Genomic DNA, 20,830 nt, shown 5'->3' on the forward strand with positions numbered 1-20,830 from the left:
CAACTCTTTCCACATTGATGTCTCTATTCAAGGCAACCTGAATAAAATTTCCGTGAGTTTGTTCTGGACATTGACAGACTTACTTTAAAATTCATCAAGAAAAGCAAAAGGTCAATAGTAATAAGACAGTTTTAAAGAAACAGAATAGAATTGGAGGACTGACCTAGACTTTTAGACAAGAACAGTAATTAAAACAGTGTGCAACTGATATAAGAACAAACAGACCAATGGAACAGAATAGAAAATCCAATATCAGACTTACATATATAATACCATATATTCTCCTGAAATGCAGTGAAGAAAGAATAACCTTTTCAATAACTAATGCCTGATCAATTGGTTATCCCAAAGGAAAAAAGTTGAACTTCACCTCTAGATCATATCATATGCAGAAATCAATTCCATACAGATTATAGATTTAAATGTGAAAAGTAAAACAATAAAGTTTCCAGAAGATAATGTAGGAGAATATTTTTCTAGCTTTGGCTGAAATATATGAAGATATCCTAAACAGTATATATAAAGAAAAATCATAAAGGAAAACACTGATAAACTGAACTTTGTTAAAATTAAGAACTAATGTTCATAACAAGATATGATTAAAACTGAAAAGGAAACTATAGAGAAGAAATGTGCATAACATGTATCTGATAAAAGACTGATAATCAGAATATACAAAGAACTCCTATGAACCAATTATAAAATATAGACAATCCAATAAGAAAATGGGCAAAACATTTGAATAGGCATTCTTTTGCAGTAACTACTAAAAGTGAAGTTTTGCATTCCCTTGCACCTAGCAATTGCATTCTCTAGCTTAAATTCAGCTGCCAAATCTTGTCTTGGGCCACAAAGAAATATTTTCTTATCTAACCTCAAATGAGGCTTGATACAGCAATTTAACAGTTGAGAGTGTCATAGAGAGTATATTAGTACATTTAAAGTCAAAATCAAAATGCTTGGAATCAAGATGGTGGAGAAGCAGCAGGTTGAGACTACATCAGGTAGCAGGAGATCAGCTACATAGCTAATCAAACCATTGCAAACACCTACAAATCCAACAGGAGATCAAAGAGAAGAAGAACAGCAATTCTAGAAACAGAAAATCGACCACTTTCTGAAAGGTAGGACCAGCGGAGAAGTGAATCCAAAGGGATAGTCACAGCAAGCAGTGGAACAATGGAGCACTAAATCAGGACTTTTAAAAGTCTGCTCCACTGAGGGACATTGCTCCAGAGGCTAAACCGGGGTAAAGCCCACGTGGGATCAACGTGGCCCCAGGTCCTGCAGGGTCACAGAAGGATCGGGGGTGTCTGAGTGTTGCCGAGTTCGCAGGTATTAGAGCGAGGAAGCCGGCTACAGAGATAGAGCCGAGGAGTGAGCTCTCAGCTCGGGGTTACCTTGAACCAGAGGCCATAGAGACGGAAGCAACTGGGCGCTTGTCCCCCAGTGCGAGTGACCGGGCACTTTTCTCCAAACGTGACCAGAGGCCAGGGAGACGGGAGTGATTGAGCGCTTTTCTCTGAGGGCGCACTGAGAAGTGGGGCCCCGAGCTCTGGGCTCTTCCGGGCCAGAGATTGGGAGGCTGCCATTTTCATTCCTGTCCTCCAGAACTCTATGGAAAGCATTCAGGGAACAAAAACTCTCAAAAGCGAACCCGAGCAGATTACTTAGCCTGACCCCTGGTAAGGGCGCTGCAATTCTGCCTCGGGCAAAGACACTTGAGAATTACTACAACAGGCCCCTCCCCCAGAAGATCAACAAGAAATCCAGCCAAGACCAAGTTCACTTATCAAGCAGAACAGCAGAATTCCAGAGGAAGAGAAAGCAGGGCAATGAACTCATGGCTTTCTCCTCATGATTCTTTAGTCTTGCAGTTAATTTAATATATATTTTTTAATTTTGTTTTTTTTTTTTGCTAAATTTTTTTTAACTTTTACCCTTTCCTTTTTTAATGTTTTTTTAATAAGATTTATTTTTTTAAAGATTTTATTTATTTATTTGACAGACAGAGATTACAAGTAGTCAGAGAGGCAGGCAGAAAGAGAGAGGAGGAAGCAGGATCCTCTGAGCAGAGGAACCTGATGTGGGGCTCGATCCTGGGACCCTGGGATCATGATCCGAGCTGAAGGCAGAGGCTTTAACCAACTGAGCCACCCAGGTGCCCACTTTTTAATGTTTTTTTAACTAGTTTATCTTAACAATACCTTTCATAAAAAAATAATAATAATCTTTTTTAAACCTTCATTATTATAGTCATGTTTTATCCTCCATTGTATCTAACTTTATTTTTTGTATACACATAGGGTTTTTTTCTTGTAAAAAATTTGTGGTACAACTTCTTCTAATAGATCAAAATATACCCTAAATCTAGCTCTGGGCTTGTTCTAGTCACCAGCCCGAGCAAATTCTCTCCACTTTCTTTTTCTTTATTCTTCCAAACAACTTACTTTATCAACACCTTTTTTAGAAATTAAAAAAAAATTTTTTTCATCTTTATGGGCATATTCCATCCCTTCATTGTGTTTACCCTTATATACGTTTCTCATTCTTTAAAATTTTGGGAGGTAGCTTCTTCTAAGAGAAAAAATACTCCCCAAATTAAGTGAGTGACCCTGTTCTAGTCATCAGTCTAAAAAAAAAATATATATATATATATATATATATTCTTTTTTATATTTTTCTTTATTTGTTTTCTTTTTTTAATTTCTTTTTTTCTGAACTTCTTTTTACTACCTTTCTCCTCCCCATGATTTGGGGTCTCTTTTGATTTGGTTAAAGCGGATTTTCCTGGGGGTCTTTTCCACCCTTTTTGTATTTTATTTGCTCCTTCATATATTCTTATCTGGACAAAATGACAAGGCGGAAAAATTCACCACAAAAAAAAAAGAACAAGAGGCAGTACCGAAGGCTAAGGACATAATCAATACGGCATTGGTAACATGTCAGATCTAGAGTTCAGAAGAACGATTCTCGAGGTTCTAGCCAGGCTCAAAAAAGGCATGGAAGATACTAGAGAAACCTTCTCTGGAGCGATAAAAGCCCTGTCTGGAGAAATAAAAGAACTAAAATCTAGCCAAGTTGAAATTTAAAAAACTATTAATGAGGTGCAATAAAAAATGGAGGCTCTTACTGCTAGGATAAATGAGGCAGAAGAAAGAATTAGTGATATAGAAGACCAAATGACAGAGAATAAAGAAGCTGAGCAAAAGAGAGATAAACAAATACTGGATCACGAGGGGAAAATTTGAGAGATAAGTGACACCATAAGATGAAACAACATTAGAATAATTGGGATTCCAGAAGAAGAAGAAAGAGAGAAGAGAGCAGAAGGTATTCTGGAGAGACTTTCCCTAATATGGCAAAGGGAACAAGCATCAAAATTCAGGAGATGCAGAGAACCCCCCTCAAAATCAACAAAAATATGTCCATACCCCATCACCTAATAGTAAAATTTGCAAGTCTTAGCAACAAAGAGAAAATCCTGAAAGCAGCCCGGGAAAAGAAGTCTGTAACATACAATGGTAAAAATATTAGATTGGCAGTGGACTTATCCACAGAGACCTGGCAGGCGAGAAAGAACTGGTATGGTATATTCAGAGCACTAAACAAGAAAAACATGCAGCCAAGAATACTATATCCAGCTAGGTAATCATTGAAAATAGAAGGAGAGATAAAAATCTTCCAGGAAAAACAAAAACTGAAAGAATTTGCAAACACCAAACCAGCTCTACAGGAAATATTGAAAGGGGTCCTCTAAGCAAAGAGAGAGCCTAAAAGTAGTAGATCAGAAACGCACAGAGACAATATACAGTAACACTCACCTTACAGGCAATACAATGGCACTAAATTCATATCTCTCAATAGTTACCCGGAATGTTAATGGGCTCAATGCCCCAATCAAAAGACAGAGGGTATCAGAATGGATTAAAAAAAAAAAAACACATCAATATGCTGCCTATAAGAAACTCATTTTAGTATATGTGCTGCCGAAGCGAGCACAAGAAACTCATTTTAGACCTGAAGACACCTCCAGATTTAAAGTGAGGGGGTGGAAAACAATTTACCATGCTAATGGACATCAGAAGAAAGCTGGGGTGGCAATCCTTATATCAGATCAATTAGATTTTAAGCCAAAGACTATAATAAGAGATGAGGAAGGACACTATATCATACTCAAAGAGTCTGTACAACAAGAAGATCTAACAATTCTAAATATCTATGCCCTAACAGGGGAGCAATCAACTATATAAACCAATTAATAACAAAATCAAAGAAACACATCAACAATAATACAATAATAGTAGGGGGCTTTAACACTCCCCCACTGAAATGGACAGATCATCCAAGCAAAAGATCAACAAGGAAATAAAGGCCTTAAATGACACACTGGGCCAGATGGACATCACAGATATATTCAGAACATTTCATCACAATGCAACAGAATACACATTCTTCTCTAGTGCACATGGAACATTCTCCAGAATAGATCACATCCTGGGTCATAAATCAGGTCTCAACTGGTATGAAAAGATTGGGATCATTCCCTGCATATTTTCAGACCACAATGCTCTGAAGCTAGAACTCAATCACAAGAGGAAATTTGGAAAGAACAAAAATACATGGAGACTAAACAGCATCCTTCTAAATAATGAATGGGTCAACCAGGAATTAAAGATGAATTGAAAAAATTCATGGAAACAAATGATAATGAAAACACAATGGTTCAAAATCTGTGGGACACAGCAAAGACAGTCCAGAGAGGAAAATATATAGCAGTACAAGTCTTTCTCAAGGAACAAGAAAGGTCTCAAATACACAACCTAACCCTACACCTAAAGGAGCTGGAGAAAGAACAACAAAGAAAGCCTAAACTCAGCAGGAGAAGAGAAATCATAAAGATCAGAGCAGAAATCAATGAAATAGAAACCAAAAAAACAATAGAACAAATCAATGAAACTAGGAGCTGGTTCTTTGAAAGAATTAATAAGATTCATAAACCCCTGGCCAGACTTATGAAAAAGAAAAGAGAAAGGACCCAAATAAATAAAATCATGAATGAAAGGGGAGAGATCACAACCAACAGCAAAGAAATACAAACAATTATAAGAACATACTATGAGCAACTCTACGCCAACAAATTTGACAATCTGGAAGAAATGGATGCATTCCTAGAGACATATAAACTACCACAACTGAACCAGGAAGAAATGGAAAACTTGAACAGACCCATAACCAGTAAGGAGATTGAAAGAGTCATCAAAAATCTCCAAACAAACAAAAGCCCAGAGCCAGATGGCTTCCCAGGGGATTCTACCAAACATTTAAAGAAAAATTATTTCCTATTCTCCTGAAACTGTTCCAAAAAATAGAAATGGAAGGAAAGCTTCCAAACTCATTTTATGAGGCCAGCATCACCTTGATCCCAAAACCAGACAAGGATCCCATCAAAAAAGAGAATTACAGACCAATATCCTTGTTGAACACAGATGCGAAAATTCTCACCAAAATACTAGCCAATAGGATTCAACAGTACATTAAAAGTATTATTCACCACGACCAAGTGGGATTTATTCCAGGGCTGCAAGGTTGGTTCAACATCCGCAAATCAATCAATGTGATACAACACATTAATAAAAGAAACAAGAAGAACCATATGATACTCTCAATAGATGCTGAAAAAAGCATTTGACAAAGTACAGCATCCCTTCCTGATCAAAACTCTTCAAAGTGTAGGGATAGAGGGCACATACCTCAATATTATCAAATCCATCTATGAAAAACCCACCACAAATATCATTCTCAATGCAGAGAAACTGAAAGCTTTTCTACTAAGGTCAGGAACACGGCAGGGATGTCCATTATCACCACTGCTATTCAACATAGTACTAGAAGTCCTAGCCTCAGCAATCAGACAACAAAAAGAAATTAAAGGCATCCAAATTGGTAAAGAAGAAGTCAAACTATCACTCTTCGCAGATGATATGATACTATATGTGGAAAACCCAAAAGACTCTACTCCAAAACTGCTAGAACTTGTAAAGGAATTCAGTAAAGTGTCAGAATATGAAATCAATGCACAGAAATCAGTTGCATTTCTCTACACCAACATCAAGACAGAAGAAAGAGAAATTCAGGAGTCCATCCCATTTACAATTGCACCCAAAACCATAAGATACCTAGGAATAAACCTAACCAAAGAGGCAAAGAATCTATACTCAGAAAACTATAAAGTAATCATGAAAAAATTGAGGAAGACACAAAGCAATTGAAAAATGTTCCATGCTCCTGGATTGGAAGAACAAATATTGTGAAAATGTCTATGATTCCTAAAGCAATCTACACATTTAAAGCAATCCATATCAAAATCCCACCCTTTTTTTTTTTCAAAGAAATGGAACAAATAATCCTAAAATTTATATGGAACCAGAAAAGACCTCGAATAGCCAAAGGAATCTTGAAAAAGAAAGCCAAAGTTGGTGGCATCACAATTCCAGACTTTAAGCTCTATTACAAAGCTGTCATCATCTAGACAGTATGGTACTGGCACAAAAACAGACACATAGATCAATGGAACAGGATAGAGAGCCCAGAAATAGACCCTCAACCCTGTGGTCAACTAATCTTCGACAAAGCAGGACAGAATGTCCAATGGAAAAAAAAGAAATCTCTTCAAAAAATGGTGTTGGGAAAATTGGACAGCCACATGGAAAAAAAATGAATCTGGACCTTACACCACACACACAAAAACAGACTCAAAATGGATGAAGGACCTCAGTGTGAGAAAGGAATCCATCAAAATCCTTGAGGAGAACACAGGCAGCAACCTCTTTGACCTCAGCCGCAGCAACTTCTTCCTACGAACATCGCTGAAGGCAAGGAAAGCAAGGGCAAAAATGAACTATTGGGACTTCATCAAGATCAAAAGCTTTTGCACAGCAAAGGAAACAGTGAACAAAACCAAAGACAACTGACAGAATGGGAGAAGTTATTTGCAAACAACATATAGATAAAGGGCTAGTATCCAAAGTCTATAAAGAACTTATCAAACTCAACACCCAAAGAACGAATAATCCAATCAAGAAATGGGCAGAGGACATGAACAGACATTTCTGCAAAGAAGACATCCAGATGACCAACAGACACATGAAAAAATGCTCCACATCACTTGGCATCAGGGAAATACAAATCAAAACTACAATGAGATACCACCTCACACCAGTCAGAATGGCTAAAATTAACAAGTCACGAAATGACAGATGCTGGCAAGGATGCAGAGAAAGGGGAACCCTCCTACACTGTTGGTGGGAATGCAAGCTGGTGCAACCATTCTGGAAAACAGCGTGGAGGTTCCTCAAAAAGTTGAAAATAGAGCTACCCTATGACCCAGCAATTGCACTACTGGGTATTTACCCTAAAGATACAAACGTAGTGATCCAAAGGGACACATGCACCCGAATGTTTATAGCAGCAATGTCTACAATAGCCAAACGATGGAAAGAACCTAGATGTCCATCAACAGATGAATGGATAAAGAAGAGCTGGTATATATATAACATGGAATACTATGCAGCCATCAAAAGAAATGAAATCTTGCCATTTGTGACGACGTGGATGGAACTAGAGGGTATCATGCTTAGCGAAATAAGTCAATCAGTGGAAGACAGCTATCATATGATCTCCCTGATATTAGGAAGTGGAGATGCAGCGTGGGGGGCTTGGGGGTAGGAAAAGAATAAATGAAACAAGATGGGGTTGGGAGGGAGACAAACCATAAGTGACTCTTAATCTCACAAAACAAACTGAGGGTTGCTGGGGGGAGGGGGGTCGAAAAGGGGGGTGGGGTTATGGACAATGGGGAGGGTATGTGCTATGGTGAGTGCTGTGAAGTGTGTAAACCTGGCGATTCACAGACCTGTACCCCTGGGGGTAAAAATACATTATATGTTCATAAAAAAATAAAAATAAATTTAATTAAAAAAAATCAAACTGCTTAAGTATGAAAAAATAAGTCTTTACTTTATAAATCAGGAAATAAAATCCAAAAGTAGAAATCGTTTCAGGTAATGTTTGACCCTAGGACTTAAATGATGTCATTTAAGACCTAGTTACTCTCTCTTGGCTCTGTCATCACAGGGGTTTTATTCTCAGACACCATGTAGTGGTAAAATGGTTCCAATAGCTCTAGTCGTACTTCTTTGCAGGTTCAAATCCAGCTAAAAACTGAGCACTTTTCCACAATTGCTATATCGTAAGTTGCAAAATTCACTGTAATTATAATTTGGGTCATGTGTTCAACACTGAAACAATAACCATGGGTCAAGACAATGGAATTGCAGCAGTTGGTTAGGCTGGGACATGTGCTCATTCCTGAGGCCATCCCTGTGGCTAGAGAATTCAAAGCCTTATCTGGCCAGTCATGAGTTATGGTCTCCTTACCTGGAATCGGGATCCTCACCAGATCTATACAGACTGAGCTAGGATTGGACAAAGGAACTTTGACACGTTGTTCCTAGAAGAACGGGGTGATGAATGCTGAACACTTTAAAACCACAAACATGCCAGATGGTTATTTTGTCAGCCCAGGTTTCAGAGAGTAAGACAACAGATCCACAGTTTCGGAAATTGGACATAAAACAAAAAACTTCAGCTAGAAAGCTTAAGGAAAGTAAGGTTTTCCTGAAGGCTCTGGAGACACAGACAGGCCCTTAGACCTGAATTCTGTCAGGCATTCTTCCCTTAAGTCTTGGCTGGCTCCAAGGCCAGGGAAGGGAGGTACCTCATGCTGGGGGAACAGGTTGCCAGACAGTCTCCTAAGGTATCTGGATGCAATCCCACATGGCCTTCATGGGGGAAGGCTGGGATCCTGACTAGAAGCCAGGAATCTGGTGGCCTGGCCGGGCCTGGGCATCCAAGATTGGCAGGAGGGGCCTCCTGCCCGCTATCTCTCCATGGCACCATCTGCAGCTGCCGTCTGCATTTGGCCCAGAGACAGTGTTGCCAATCACTTCAGGGGATTGCTTGGCCTTCTGTAAGCAAGACTTGGGAAAGGCCAAATTTGACACTTGGCTGCTCTCCTTGAAGTTAAATGACCCAGCTTAGGTCAAGAAACATGAAGCAAGAAAAAAAAAACAAAAAACCATAGCATGTTTTTGTTCTGAGAGAAGAGAATGCAGCCCTATAAGACAGGAGACCAGAAAGAACATGGATAAAGGAGGCAGGAAAAGGCTCTATGGCCTTGGAGTCCCTAAAAGATGCTCTAGCTAACTTGGGAATTTTGTTTTTAAAAAACCACAAGGCCCAGAATGAGGGCAAGACAGAAAAGAAACAGTGGGTCCATTCCTCTACTTTCTCTACCTAAAAATCAAAGGCACAAGTAAATAAGTAAAGTCAGTCAGCAGCCAGGGGCTCACTAGTTGACCATGACTGGACTGAACCATGTATGATCTTTCTGTATTACCAGGTGGGGACCACCTGGGATACTGGTAAGCAGTGGTAGGCTTAGTAAGGAAGGATCCACTCTGATCATTGTCACAAAAACAGGGTGGGGACAAAAAGCTGTGATCTGGGGGAGTACTAGAGCCTGAGGAAAGCAGGGAGAAGGGGAGACACACAGGCAAATCCAAGGCTCCAGCACAGTGGGTTTTTTCCTGCGCCCTGACCTGTCTGGGCACTAAACTCAAAAGATGCTCACTGTAGCCCCCATCTGCAGAGAGGCACAAACATCCTTGCTCACCCTGGTACAATGCATTGAGCAGACTGCCAACCTACAGCTACTTTTCAAAATACTCATGTGAACTCACACTTGGCTGCAAGCCTTCCACCTTGCCTGGAGACTGTCATGATCTCCTGACCATGGCCTTGGTTCTCCGTGTAGCTCTCACAGCCTCTCTGTCCCAGATTAATGTATCCTCCAGAAGACGCTCTTAGCCCCTTTCTTAGGTTGACCCCGGAGACGGCAAAACCATCTTCCCTTATGGCCAACTCCAGCCCTAGGGTGAACCCAGATGCTGACATCCAATATTCAATTGATAGAGAATCAAGTAGCTATGGCGGTGGGAGAAGTGAGGCAAATGGGCAAATATAACTTTAACTGAAAGCCAGGTGGATGCATTGTTAAAACCAAAGCTGGTCAGGTTGAAGGGTAGGCAGGATGTCATCCAGGTCAAGACTCACTCTCTGCCCCTGCTCCTCTGAAATGCCAAGGAAGACCCTCCAAGACAGCTCAAAAGGAGGCTCCTTCTTCAAAAATCACACCATAGAAGGGTCAGGCATGAACTACATTCCCCATCATCTAAGTGTGACAAAGGCACTGCTTAGGGAAGCCCCAGGTACCAAGGCCAGTCTGTGCTGAAGACGATCATCAAACAGTGATTTCTATGGTCTGCCATGAGACCATTAACAAGTAAATGACGCCGTGTTTGGTTTTCTTCCATTAAACAAATACAGCACAAGCATTCTTGAAATTTTCAGGGATACTGTAAAAAAAGATCCCCATGCCCAGTGGGAGCCTGGATAAAATGTTGTCAAAGGTTCTTTATCAGCTCTTGGTCTGTTTCTTGGGTTGCTCATTGGCTGGGTGATCAGAGACTGCCCCATCATCTCTCCCAACCTCAAACCTTTCAGAGGCAAACTGGAGAGAATTTCACCGGCTCTATCAGCTTGAAAAGTTGTTGTGAGAAACAAATGGAGTGATAGATGTGCAAAGAGACTTGCAGAGGATTAAAATTTATACAGGGTTGGAAAACTATGTTGATTGTTAAAAGCTTTTGACAAAATTCCTCCCTGGGGAAAATCTGGTCAGGGAGTGGAGAAAGGAAGCAAAAAGCACATATGAAAGCGTGGTGCCTGATGAAATGAGAACATTTGAAGGTGTCTGGGAAGCCCAAGAGAGGGAAGAGAGGATGCCTGGAACCAAGGAAGACAAGGGAGAAACCAAGAGGTGTGGGAAGAACAGGAGAGGAGGGAAGACCTGCCATCCTGGGAAAAGTTTAGGACAGGAGATGAAAAAACTCCAGAATGCAGGTCCCACAGGTAGAAAAGGCTGAGGACTTCCCACATTGAAGCTGGAGGTTCATTTTGAGTTGTGAAATAATCTCCCTCCATTCCCCTAAGCCTACATCACACAATTTCCTTATGCAGGAAACATTTAGGGGGAAACAGAAGAGTTATGTTCCCTATTTGGGTGACTCAGGTTAGAGAGGGAAAAAAAGAGCCCCAGAAGGAAAAATGATAGAGATCTCAGGAGCAAAAGGAAGGCAAAACAAAAGCTGAAAACAAAATATTAAATCCCTCAAAATTCATGAAAATTTTGGGAGGACATTGGCTCTAACACTAAACGTGATAGAAGCTTGAAACAGTTTTATTTTGACTGTTAGTTATTATCGTTATGGTGGTTTTCAAGGTAGGAGTGCTTGGTACTCATATATGTTTTAGCTGGAGGGTTTAGAAAGGCTCTAAAAATATTTTGGTTGGCTGAAACACAGGCCTGAGAATAATCTACGTTAAATGATCTGAAATGTCAGAATAGTCCTGGTATAACGTAGATGCAGGCATCCAAAGGCTTAGGGAGGGTGAAATGGTAGAGTGGATTTCATCATGTTAAAACTTCCTCATCCACCCTGAAAGGGTTCAGAGGACACACCTTTACCATGATTATGAGAAGTAACTATGTGAGGGGATCTCCAGGATTCTTGAGGAACTTTGTGATTATCCCTCTCATAGGTCCAGTGGGAATTGTTACCATTGAACTAGGATGCTTAAATCCAATGGAGGTCATTGGATCCCAGAGTGGCAGGGGACAAGTGGCAGCACTTAATTGCCAAAGGCAGTGTGGGCGTGGTTACTGTAATGGACAACAATGTCAAAGTAGTAATCAGAGCAGGCTGATTTGCAAAGACCTATGATATTGGTTAGTTGATCTTTGAATCCTCACAGTAGAAATAGAGAGGCACTCCCTGTAATTTTTACTTGACCTGTATAAGTGGTAGAGTTCCAGAGAGAATTAACAGAAGTCTAGTGAGAATCACCAAAATAGAGGGTCACAGCACCTCGATCAATTTCTAGACTTGAGCAGTTTGTAGATCCAGTATCCACTGAATGAAGGGGAAGTGGAGTTCCCTTGATGGGGGACCTCTAATACACTACCAAAAACTATGCTGTTAATTTTTCTCCCAGTTTCCCTCAAAGGGAACTATGGCCTATACCAGAGTGAATGTGCACAGGGAAAAGAGAAATATTCAACCTTCTGGGGACTACCATCAGACACTGTCTCTGGACTGACACTAATTCCTGGAGACTCAAAATGTCATTGCAGGGGGCGCCTGGGTGGCTCAGTGGATTAAGCCGCTGCCTTCGGCTCAGGTCGTGATCTCAGGGTCCTGGGATCGAGCCCCGCATTGGGCTCTCTGCTCCACGGGGAGCCTGCTTCCTCCTCTCTCTCTGCCTACCTCTCTGCCTACTTGTGATCTCTCTCTCTGTCAAATAAATAAATAAAATCTTTAAAAAAAAATGTCATTGCAGGACACTAATCAGAGTAGAGCCTTATAAAGGTCAGGTGCTCGATAGCAATTTATTTTATCCATCTTGGAGTGGGTCTCGTAGGTCCCTGAGCCCATCCCGTGCTTATTTCCTCAGTTTTAGCATGCCTAATTGGAATAGATATATTTATACTTCCAGAACCAACTGGCAGAATCTCAAATTGGTTCCCTGACATCCAGAGTGAGAGCTATTACAGTAAAGAAGGTCAAGTGGAGCCACTAGAACTGGCCTACCTACCTACCCAAATAGTAGAGTAAAAGCAACACCACATTCCCAGGAGGGTTGCAGAGATCATCAGCTTGAAAGAGGAAGGGGGTGGTCATTCACCACATTCCCATTCACCTCTCCCATGTCACCAGTGCAGAAGACAGATCCTGGGACACGACAATGGATTATTATGAACTTCATCAGATGTTCAGTCCGATTACAGATGCTGTTCCCGGTGACGCTGGTATTGTTTGAACACATTAAGTCATCCCCAGTACTTGGTATGCGGCTATTGATATGGCAATTTTTTTTTTCTTGAAAACTGTTAACAAAGATCACTAAAAGCAGTTTGCTTTCAAATTGTAAGGTTAGCAATACACCATCACTGTCTTATCTCAAGGGTGTGTCAGCTCTCCAGGCCTATGCATAATTTAGTCCATAGAGACCTTAATTACTTTTCATGTTTACATTGAAATATCATACAGTCTTATACAATAGACCTGAGTGAGCAGGAAATAGAAACTATTCTAAGTATATTGAGACAAAAATCTACCTAGGTGAAATTTCTGAGGGTCCAATGGTAGGAGGCATGTCAAGATATCCTTTCTAAGAGGAAAGATGAGGGTGCCTGGGTGGCTCAGTGGGTTAAAGCCTCTGCCTTCCCCCCAGGTCATGATCCAGGGTCCTGGGTTCAAGCCCCACATCAGGCTCTCTGCTCAGCGGGGTGCCTTCTTCCCCCTCTCTCTCTGCCTGCCTCTCTGCCTACTTGTGATCTCTGTCTGTCAAATAAATAAATAAAATCTTTAAAAAAAGAAAAGAGGAAAGATGAGTTGTCATCTCTGGACCCTCCTACTACCGAAAAAGAGGCAAAATGCATGGTGAACCTGTCTGGATTTTGGAGGCAACACATTCCTCATTTGGGTATGCTCATTCCAGCCCACTTACCAAGTGACCTGAAAAGCTGATAATTTTGAGTAGGGTCCTGAAGAAACAAGCTGTTGCACAAGGTTCTCTGCCACTTGAGCCAGCAAATCCCATGTGCTTGAAGTATCAACAGCAAATAAAATGGCCAGTTGGGGCTTTAGTTGGTTTCCTATAGGTGAATCACAGCAGACTTTGAAGACTTTGCTGCAAAGTCCTGCCATCCTCTGTCAATAGTACTCTCCTTTTGAGAAACAGTGTTTGGCTTGCTACTGGGATTTAAAAGAGACTGAACACTTAATCATATGACCTAAGCTGCCCATCATGAACAGACCCACCAAACCCTACAGCCGGTCATGAACGGGAACACTCTGTTATCCAATGGAAGTGGTATATGTGAGACTGGGCTCAAGCCGAGCTAGAAGGTGTAAGTAAGTTACAAGAGGAAATGGCCCAAATAGCCATGGCAATGATTCCTACAACCTTCTCTATCTCAGGCTGCATAAATGGCCTCATGGGATATTCTTATGACTGGATGACTCAGGAAAAGGAAAGTCTGCCTGGTTAACAGTTGGTTCTCCCTCTTATTCAGGCAGTATCTGAAAATGGACAATTACAGAACTACAGTACCTCTGCGGGACACCCCTGAAGGGCAGTGTCTCAATTTTGAAGAGACAGGCAGAATATTGAGCAGTGCACCTGACCGTTCATAAGAAGGAGAAATGGCCAGAGGTACAAGTCCCTACTAATTTATGGGCTTCGGCCAATGGTTTTTTTGGATGGTCATGGACCTGGAGGGAATGTGATGAGAAAATCATCAACAAGCAGATCTGGGGAAGGGTGATATTAATAGATTTCTCTGAAAAAGCAAAGAATGAGGAAACATTTTTGTCCCATATGAATGCTCACCAAAGTGTGACCTTGGCAGAGAAAAATTTTAGAATTAAATGGATAGGCCCATTCTATGGATGCCAGTCAGCCTCTTTCCCCAGCCATTCCTGCCATTGCCCAGTGGCCATGTTAGGCGAGGGCTTGTTAACATGGACTTCTATTCACTAACGACAATCTGGCTATGGTTGTGTGCCAAATTTTCCAGCAGAAAAACCAACACTGAGTCCCCAGTATGACATCATTCTCTAGAATAATCGTCCAACTACCTCATGGCAGGTTGATTACATTGGACTGCATCTCTCATATAAGGGAGAGCCCTTTGTTCTAACTATAATACACATTTATCCAGATATAGATTTGCCTTTCCTTCATGTGATACTTCTTCCAAGTGTACTATCCATGAGCTGACTCAATGCCTTATCCACCATCACAATATTTTACTCATTGTCCCTTCTTGTAAAAGAAGTCACTTCCCAGAAAATGAAGTATAGCAATGGGCCAATACCCATGGAATTCTCTAGTTTTAACATGTTCCCCAATATCCTGAAGCAACTGACTTGGTAGAATGGAGGAAGGGCCTTATGAAGACTCAGTTGTAGTGCAATGTAAGTGGTAGGTGGCAATATAAATGAGGCTTGGGTAATGTTCTGCAAGAGGCTGGATATGCTTTCAGTCAGCATCAAATATTTCACGCTGCGTCTCAGTATTTCATGGGTCCAGGAGTTAAGAGGTAGAGGTGGGCATGGCTTCACTCACCATTACTCCTAGTCATTTACTAGAAGAATTTTGCTTCATATTCCCCATGGTCTTACACTCTTCTGGTCTAGAAGTTTTAGCTTCAAAGGCAGGAATGTTTCCAGCAGGAGATGCAACAGTGATCCCATTAAGCTGGAAGTTGAGATGGCCACCTAGCTACTTTGGGTTTCTCCTGCCTCTCTTCTCCACAGGAAAAGGAGGTTCTAGCCATGACCAGTTGCAGAAATCAGGACTGTAATAGCTATGAGTCCTTATTTTATTGTAAGTATATTTCTATATATACTAACGAAAATTTTTGTTTTCTACATCTCTTATCTGCTTATCATCTAGCATAAGATAATACTAATGATAGTTAGACTTATAGCACAATATTTAAGTTATAAAATATCAGAGGAGGAACATGAATATTTTCCAAGGATTTTGCATGGTCTCCTGAGGAAAAGGCTAGCATGTTTTCGGTTGTATGCAGAATAGTTGTCTCATTTTAGGTATAAGTGTCTCTTTGTTATTACCTTTATTTGGAAATAGATACTGGTTTAAGAAGATCTGCATGAGTTGACAAGGAGTAGACTGATGATCAGTTTAGTCTATCAACTTGATTAGGCTGTAGGCATGAGTTAATCAAGGGCTAACCTAGTATTGCTGTGAAGGTATTTTATATATATGATTCAAGTTCATTATCCATTGATGTTAAGCAAGGTAGATTATCCTAGATAATCTGGGTGGGCCTGATTCAATCAGTCGAAAGACCTTAAGGGCAAAACTGAGGAAGAGAGAATTCTACCTATGGATTAGTAGTTCCAGCTCATGCCTGACAGTTCCAGCCTGCCCTTCTTGATGTCCTGCCTTATGGACTTCATACTTGCCTTGCCAAACCTCACAATTATGTAGGCTAGTTCCTTATAATGAGTCTCTTAATATAACATCTACTTATCTTCTCCTTTGTATTATTCCTTTACCATGTGATCCAGGCAAGAATTGATTGCTTTCTTGAATAATTAACCAGAAAAGCTACGGTCTTTGTCTGAAGCTGTCTAATTCGCACTTTTTTTTGGTTAAGATTTTATTTATTTATTTGACAGACAGAGATCACAAGTAGGCAAAGAGGCAGGCAGAGAGAACGGGGGAAGCAGACTCCCCGCCGAGCAGAGAGCCTGATTCCGGGCTTGATCCCTGGCCCCCAGGATCATGACCTGAGCCGAAGGCAGAGGCTTTAACCCACTGAGCCACTCACGTGCCCCTAATTCACACTTTTTAACAATAATCCAACTGCTAATTTTAAGAAGGATTTTTTTTTCTTCCAAAAGCTTCTGGAAAACGTCTGCCTCTAATCAGTTAAAATGAGGGACATTGTTCTGTATTTGCAGGGTTCTTTCTGTACGTGTCCTCTGTCTGAAGCTTTTCGTGCTGTTATAATAATAGCTTGCACTCTTAAATATATTTGTGTATTTAATCTTTACAACAACCTCATGGGGTATACACATGCAATTATTTCCTACTGTACAGATGAAGGAGTAGGCACAGACAGCTTAAGGAACTTGTTCACAATCACATGGCTAGACAGTAACATAGCCAGGCTTTGAACCCCAACAGTGTAGCTCCATATCTGTGACCTTGACCACTATATAACCCTGCCTCTTCTCCCCAAGCTTCTGCCATTTGCAAAAAAGAGTAATTAGGTCTGGAAGAACAATAGTTCTGTGGCTAAACAGAAGCCTGGGTGATGGAATGGTTTCTCTGTGTTCATCAGAAAATGATATTACGTGATTGTAACTTGCCCGGGAAAACCTGGACAAGGTAGACTGGGGAGAACTTATCTGCTCCCTGCTGGGGCTTGGCCACCTTCTGTTGACGTGGGAGATGAGTTCAAATCACAAAACCTCTCTACATTTTCCTGAGACAATTGGCTAAAAACTGTCGTGTTTTTGCAAACATGACAAGTTATCTGCAGAAGTTAGCTCAGCTCAGCTGTCAATTATTGAGGTGGAATCCACTCAAGATTCTGAATATACAGAGTTCACCAAAGAACCATTCCCACTGCAGCCTGCCTGCCCACAAGGTAGAGGGATCCAGAAGAAAGGATTGGGTTGTGTCCATGGTATCTCTGGGGGTTTTTTGACGTGGGGGATAGGGAGGGAAGGAGAGAGGAGAACAGCCTCTTTTCCTCCAAGCACTGGCCTATGGCCTGTCAGCCAGGCCCAGATCTCAGCATAATATATTATATATTCAACACCCATCTACACAACTATTTCTCCCCTCTAGGAACACAGTGGCCTAAGCTCACTACTCATTTCCACGAAGTGTGCACTCTAGAAGGGTCCATAGGTCACCCATTATAAATAACCTACCTTCTTCTTGAAGGTTGGATTGCAGCCTACTCCAAAGATGGTTGTCCCAGATGACAGGAGTTCAGAAACCCAGGGGCAAATTGAGAACATGTTTATGGGGCCAAACTCATTCCGTGGGAGCTCCCTTGTTCTAGACAGGGAAATAGATCTGTCTATATCAAATATCTGTTCTAGACAGATACTTGCTTTATCTCGCCAGACCATCATTCTCAGCTTCAGCCGTCATAAAACCATCTGGGGGCTTTAAAAGCATTCCAATACCCAGGATGCACCCCGGACCCCTAAATCAAGATCCCAGGAGCAGGACCCAGGCCCCTGAGTTTTTTAAGCTCCCCCAGGTGATTCCCTTGTGCAGCCAGGTTGAAGGCCACTGGGCCGAGTCCTCATGGGCATGATGAGAATTTTTATCATCTATGTCCAGGAGTCCTTACCTGACTCAGAAAAGTTCTAAGCATCATGACCAGTCCCTGTGGACTAATAAGCACTTCTCTCTGCTGTGAGGTTGCCCACCTATTGGGGGAGGAGCAGCGTTCCTTTGAGCAGAACCCTAGTAGTCTGGGTACAAGTGTGTGCCCACGCTGCTAAGGGATGTGGACACAAGGTTCTGTTTCAGCAAGGTTTCTGGAAAATCAGGGACAGCTGTGCTGCTGAGAAATCACTGGCCCCCAAACGATGGGGCCTCCATACTTACAGGAGAGCTGCGGGTTTCCTGGGGGCGTGCCAGACAGTGCCCCTTGCGGGAGGAGACACTGCTCATCTCTCTGCTTCTCGGCATACTCATGTCTGAGAAGTCTCCATCACCAGCAAAGCCAGATCCTGTGGCTCATTATTGCAATGAGAGGATTTTTGCAGACCCTGACCCAGCATGGGTACATGAAGATCCCGTGATAAAGATGCCTTGTTATTGGACCAACCCCCCGCCTGGGGATACTGAAATCACAACTAGAGTATTTGGAAGTGTTTAAAACAGTACAGGTGCACAGTGCAGGTACTTGTAGAGGACAAAAAAGGCCAGAGACTTCCCAGAGTTCTAAGGTCCATTGTAGTCATGCTCCTGCTTCCCAGAAAAACCAGCCTTTCAAGATTCCAATACAGAGACAATGTTGCCGATTTTTCCAGTCTGAGTGGGTAGGAAAAGGAACCAACACTTCTTAGCACCTGTGTTGGAATCGCCACATGCCTTAAATTATTTAATCCCCAATAGCCCCACACTTAAGATAGGTATTTTTACTCCATTTACAAGTCACAAACCTGGAGATGTCAGACATTAGGTAAATTTCTTAAAGGGGAGGACATTTCAGAGTTCCTGTTCACCCCACCTCTTCATGGCTCTAAATCTGGTCTTTTCCCAGCCCAGGCTCCACCAGGGTCTATGTTGAGGCTTAATGCTCTAACTACCGCTAGCATCAATGATGTAAACTCCCATTTCTCCAGCACTCTTTGTGCACTGGGTATTCTGTGCAAGCGGTCTCCGTTTCCCCCACAGCCATGGGAAGGCAGTGATATTCTGTCCATTTCACAGGTGGGGAAACAGACTCAGGGAGTTAGGCTGACTCCTTGAAGACCCACAGCCAGCAAGTGCAGTCAGATTTACCCCCCAAGTCTTCATTTTGCCATTTCTCCCTGAGCCGACTTAGGAGACTTCAAAAGCCAAAGTGGTAAGGGGCTCATGACAGAATCTCAGCCTTCCATAGGGTGTGGGTGGTGACCTTGGGGTACAGAGATAGGGAATTTCTACTGACCTCAGACCACACCACACCATGGGCACTTTCTCTCCATCTCTGCATAAGGCTGCTCAGAACTTGCAAAGTGACTTCAGGACTCAGAGCCGGCTGCAGACAAGGCAGGGGGCACCACAAGCGGGAACTACGACAATGTCACTGACTTTGGAACATATTTATAACACCGCAGCTGAGTCATTTTGCACGTTCTCTGTACCCAAAATTTACATCTAATCCATCGTCCTCAACAGGCTATGATGCATGGCAAAGGCAGACCATAAATAGTTTCCTTCTTTGATAATGACAGCAGATGAGCCCTTTCTAAAAGGCATTCAAAGAGGAGAAGCACGCACCCGCAGCCAGGCTGCCGAGCTTCGCAGGCAAATTATGAACAATATTTATTATTCTTATTACGTTTTTTTGCAAGTTTCTAAACGAAAACAAAACAAAACAAAACTCTGTTCTTTGAGGCTTACACACGGGGACTTTCGGCACCCCCTCCCTTCTGTCTTTTCTATTTGGGCATTTCATTTGCAAGAAGTCGCCATCTCCCTGATTTACATGTGAAAAAACGTGGAGCATCATGTGGTGAGGGTTCGGCGGACACTGAATTCCATTCAATTCTCATTTCCTCTCTGACAGTCACCATTGAATCAATCATGTTCTCCCTGCCCTCTCTCTGACCACCTCGGAGATCCCAAATCGCTTTTCATCTCATGTGTCAATCACCCTCAGACCATGTCCACTTTTCATTACTAACACGCCATCACATGACCCGCTAATCTGTCACTTTCTGACAGCGGTTAGTGTGCCAATTGATTTAATTAGCAATCAATTAGCTTGTTACTATTGGAAGTAATTACCTTTTATAGAGAAAAGAGTGCAGCTGGTGATGGGCAATAAAATTGCATTAATAAAACTGCATCTACTCCCCTCTGTACAGCAGTCAAGGGCTGGCCAAATTATGGGTGACACACACATCTTTTGAATAGCCCCCAGGGACGTATTTCCCCTCCTTATTATGTGCAAAGCCCCTCTGTCATTGATATTTCCCAGAATTGGTATTTTCAGGGGAAGGATGGGTTAATTGTTTGCCTTCTTGCTCTCAGAGCACGGACTCTTCAGAAGGCTTATGTTTCGGAGCCAGAAGAACACTTGGAAATACACCTAGACCCTCCCTTTTCCAAAAATGGGGTCCTTAAGGCTGCCGCGGCCAGGTGACTTGCCCAAGGTCACACAGCTAGCCAGTGCTGGAGCCCACCACCCCTGCGGCCCACCACATTCGGAGGGGTGTCTTCCCACCATCCCTGCCCTTCTGCAAGTCTCTCATCTCTGCCTGAAAGATCAGCTATCTCTGCAAGAGGGGTTGGGGGTGGGGCACAGCTTCAGTGGAAGACCCTCATGGTCTGGAAGATCACCGTGATTTTAGAATCACATTCTGAAAAC

This window comes from Meles meles, chromosome 9 (genome assembly GCF_922984935.1).
Source record: "Meles meles chromosome 9, mMelMel3.1 paternal haplotype, whole genome shotgun sequence".
NCBI lineage: Eukaryota > Metazoa > Chordata > Mammalia > Carnivora > Mustelidae > Meles > Meles meles.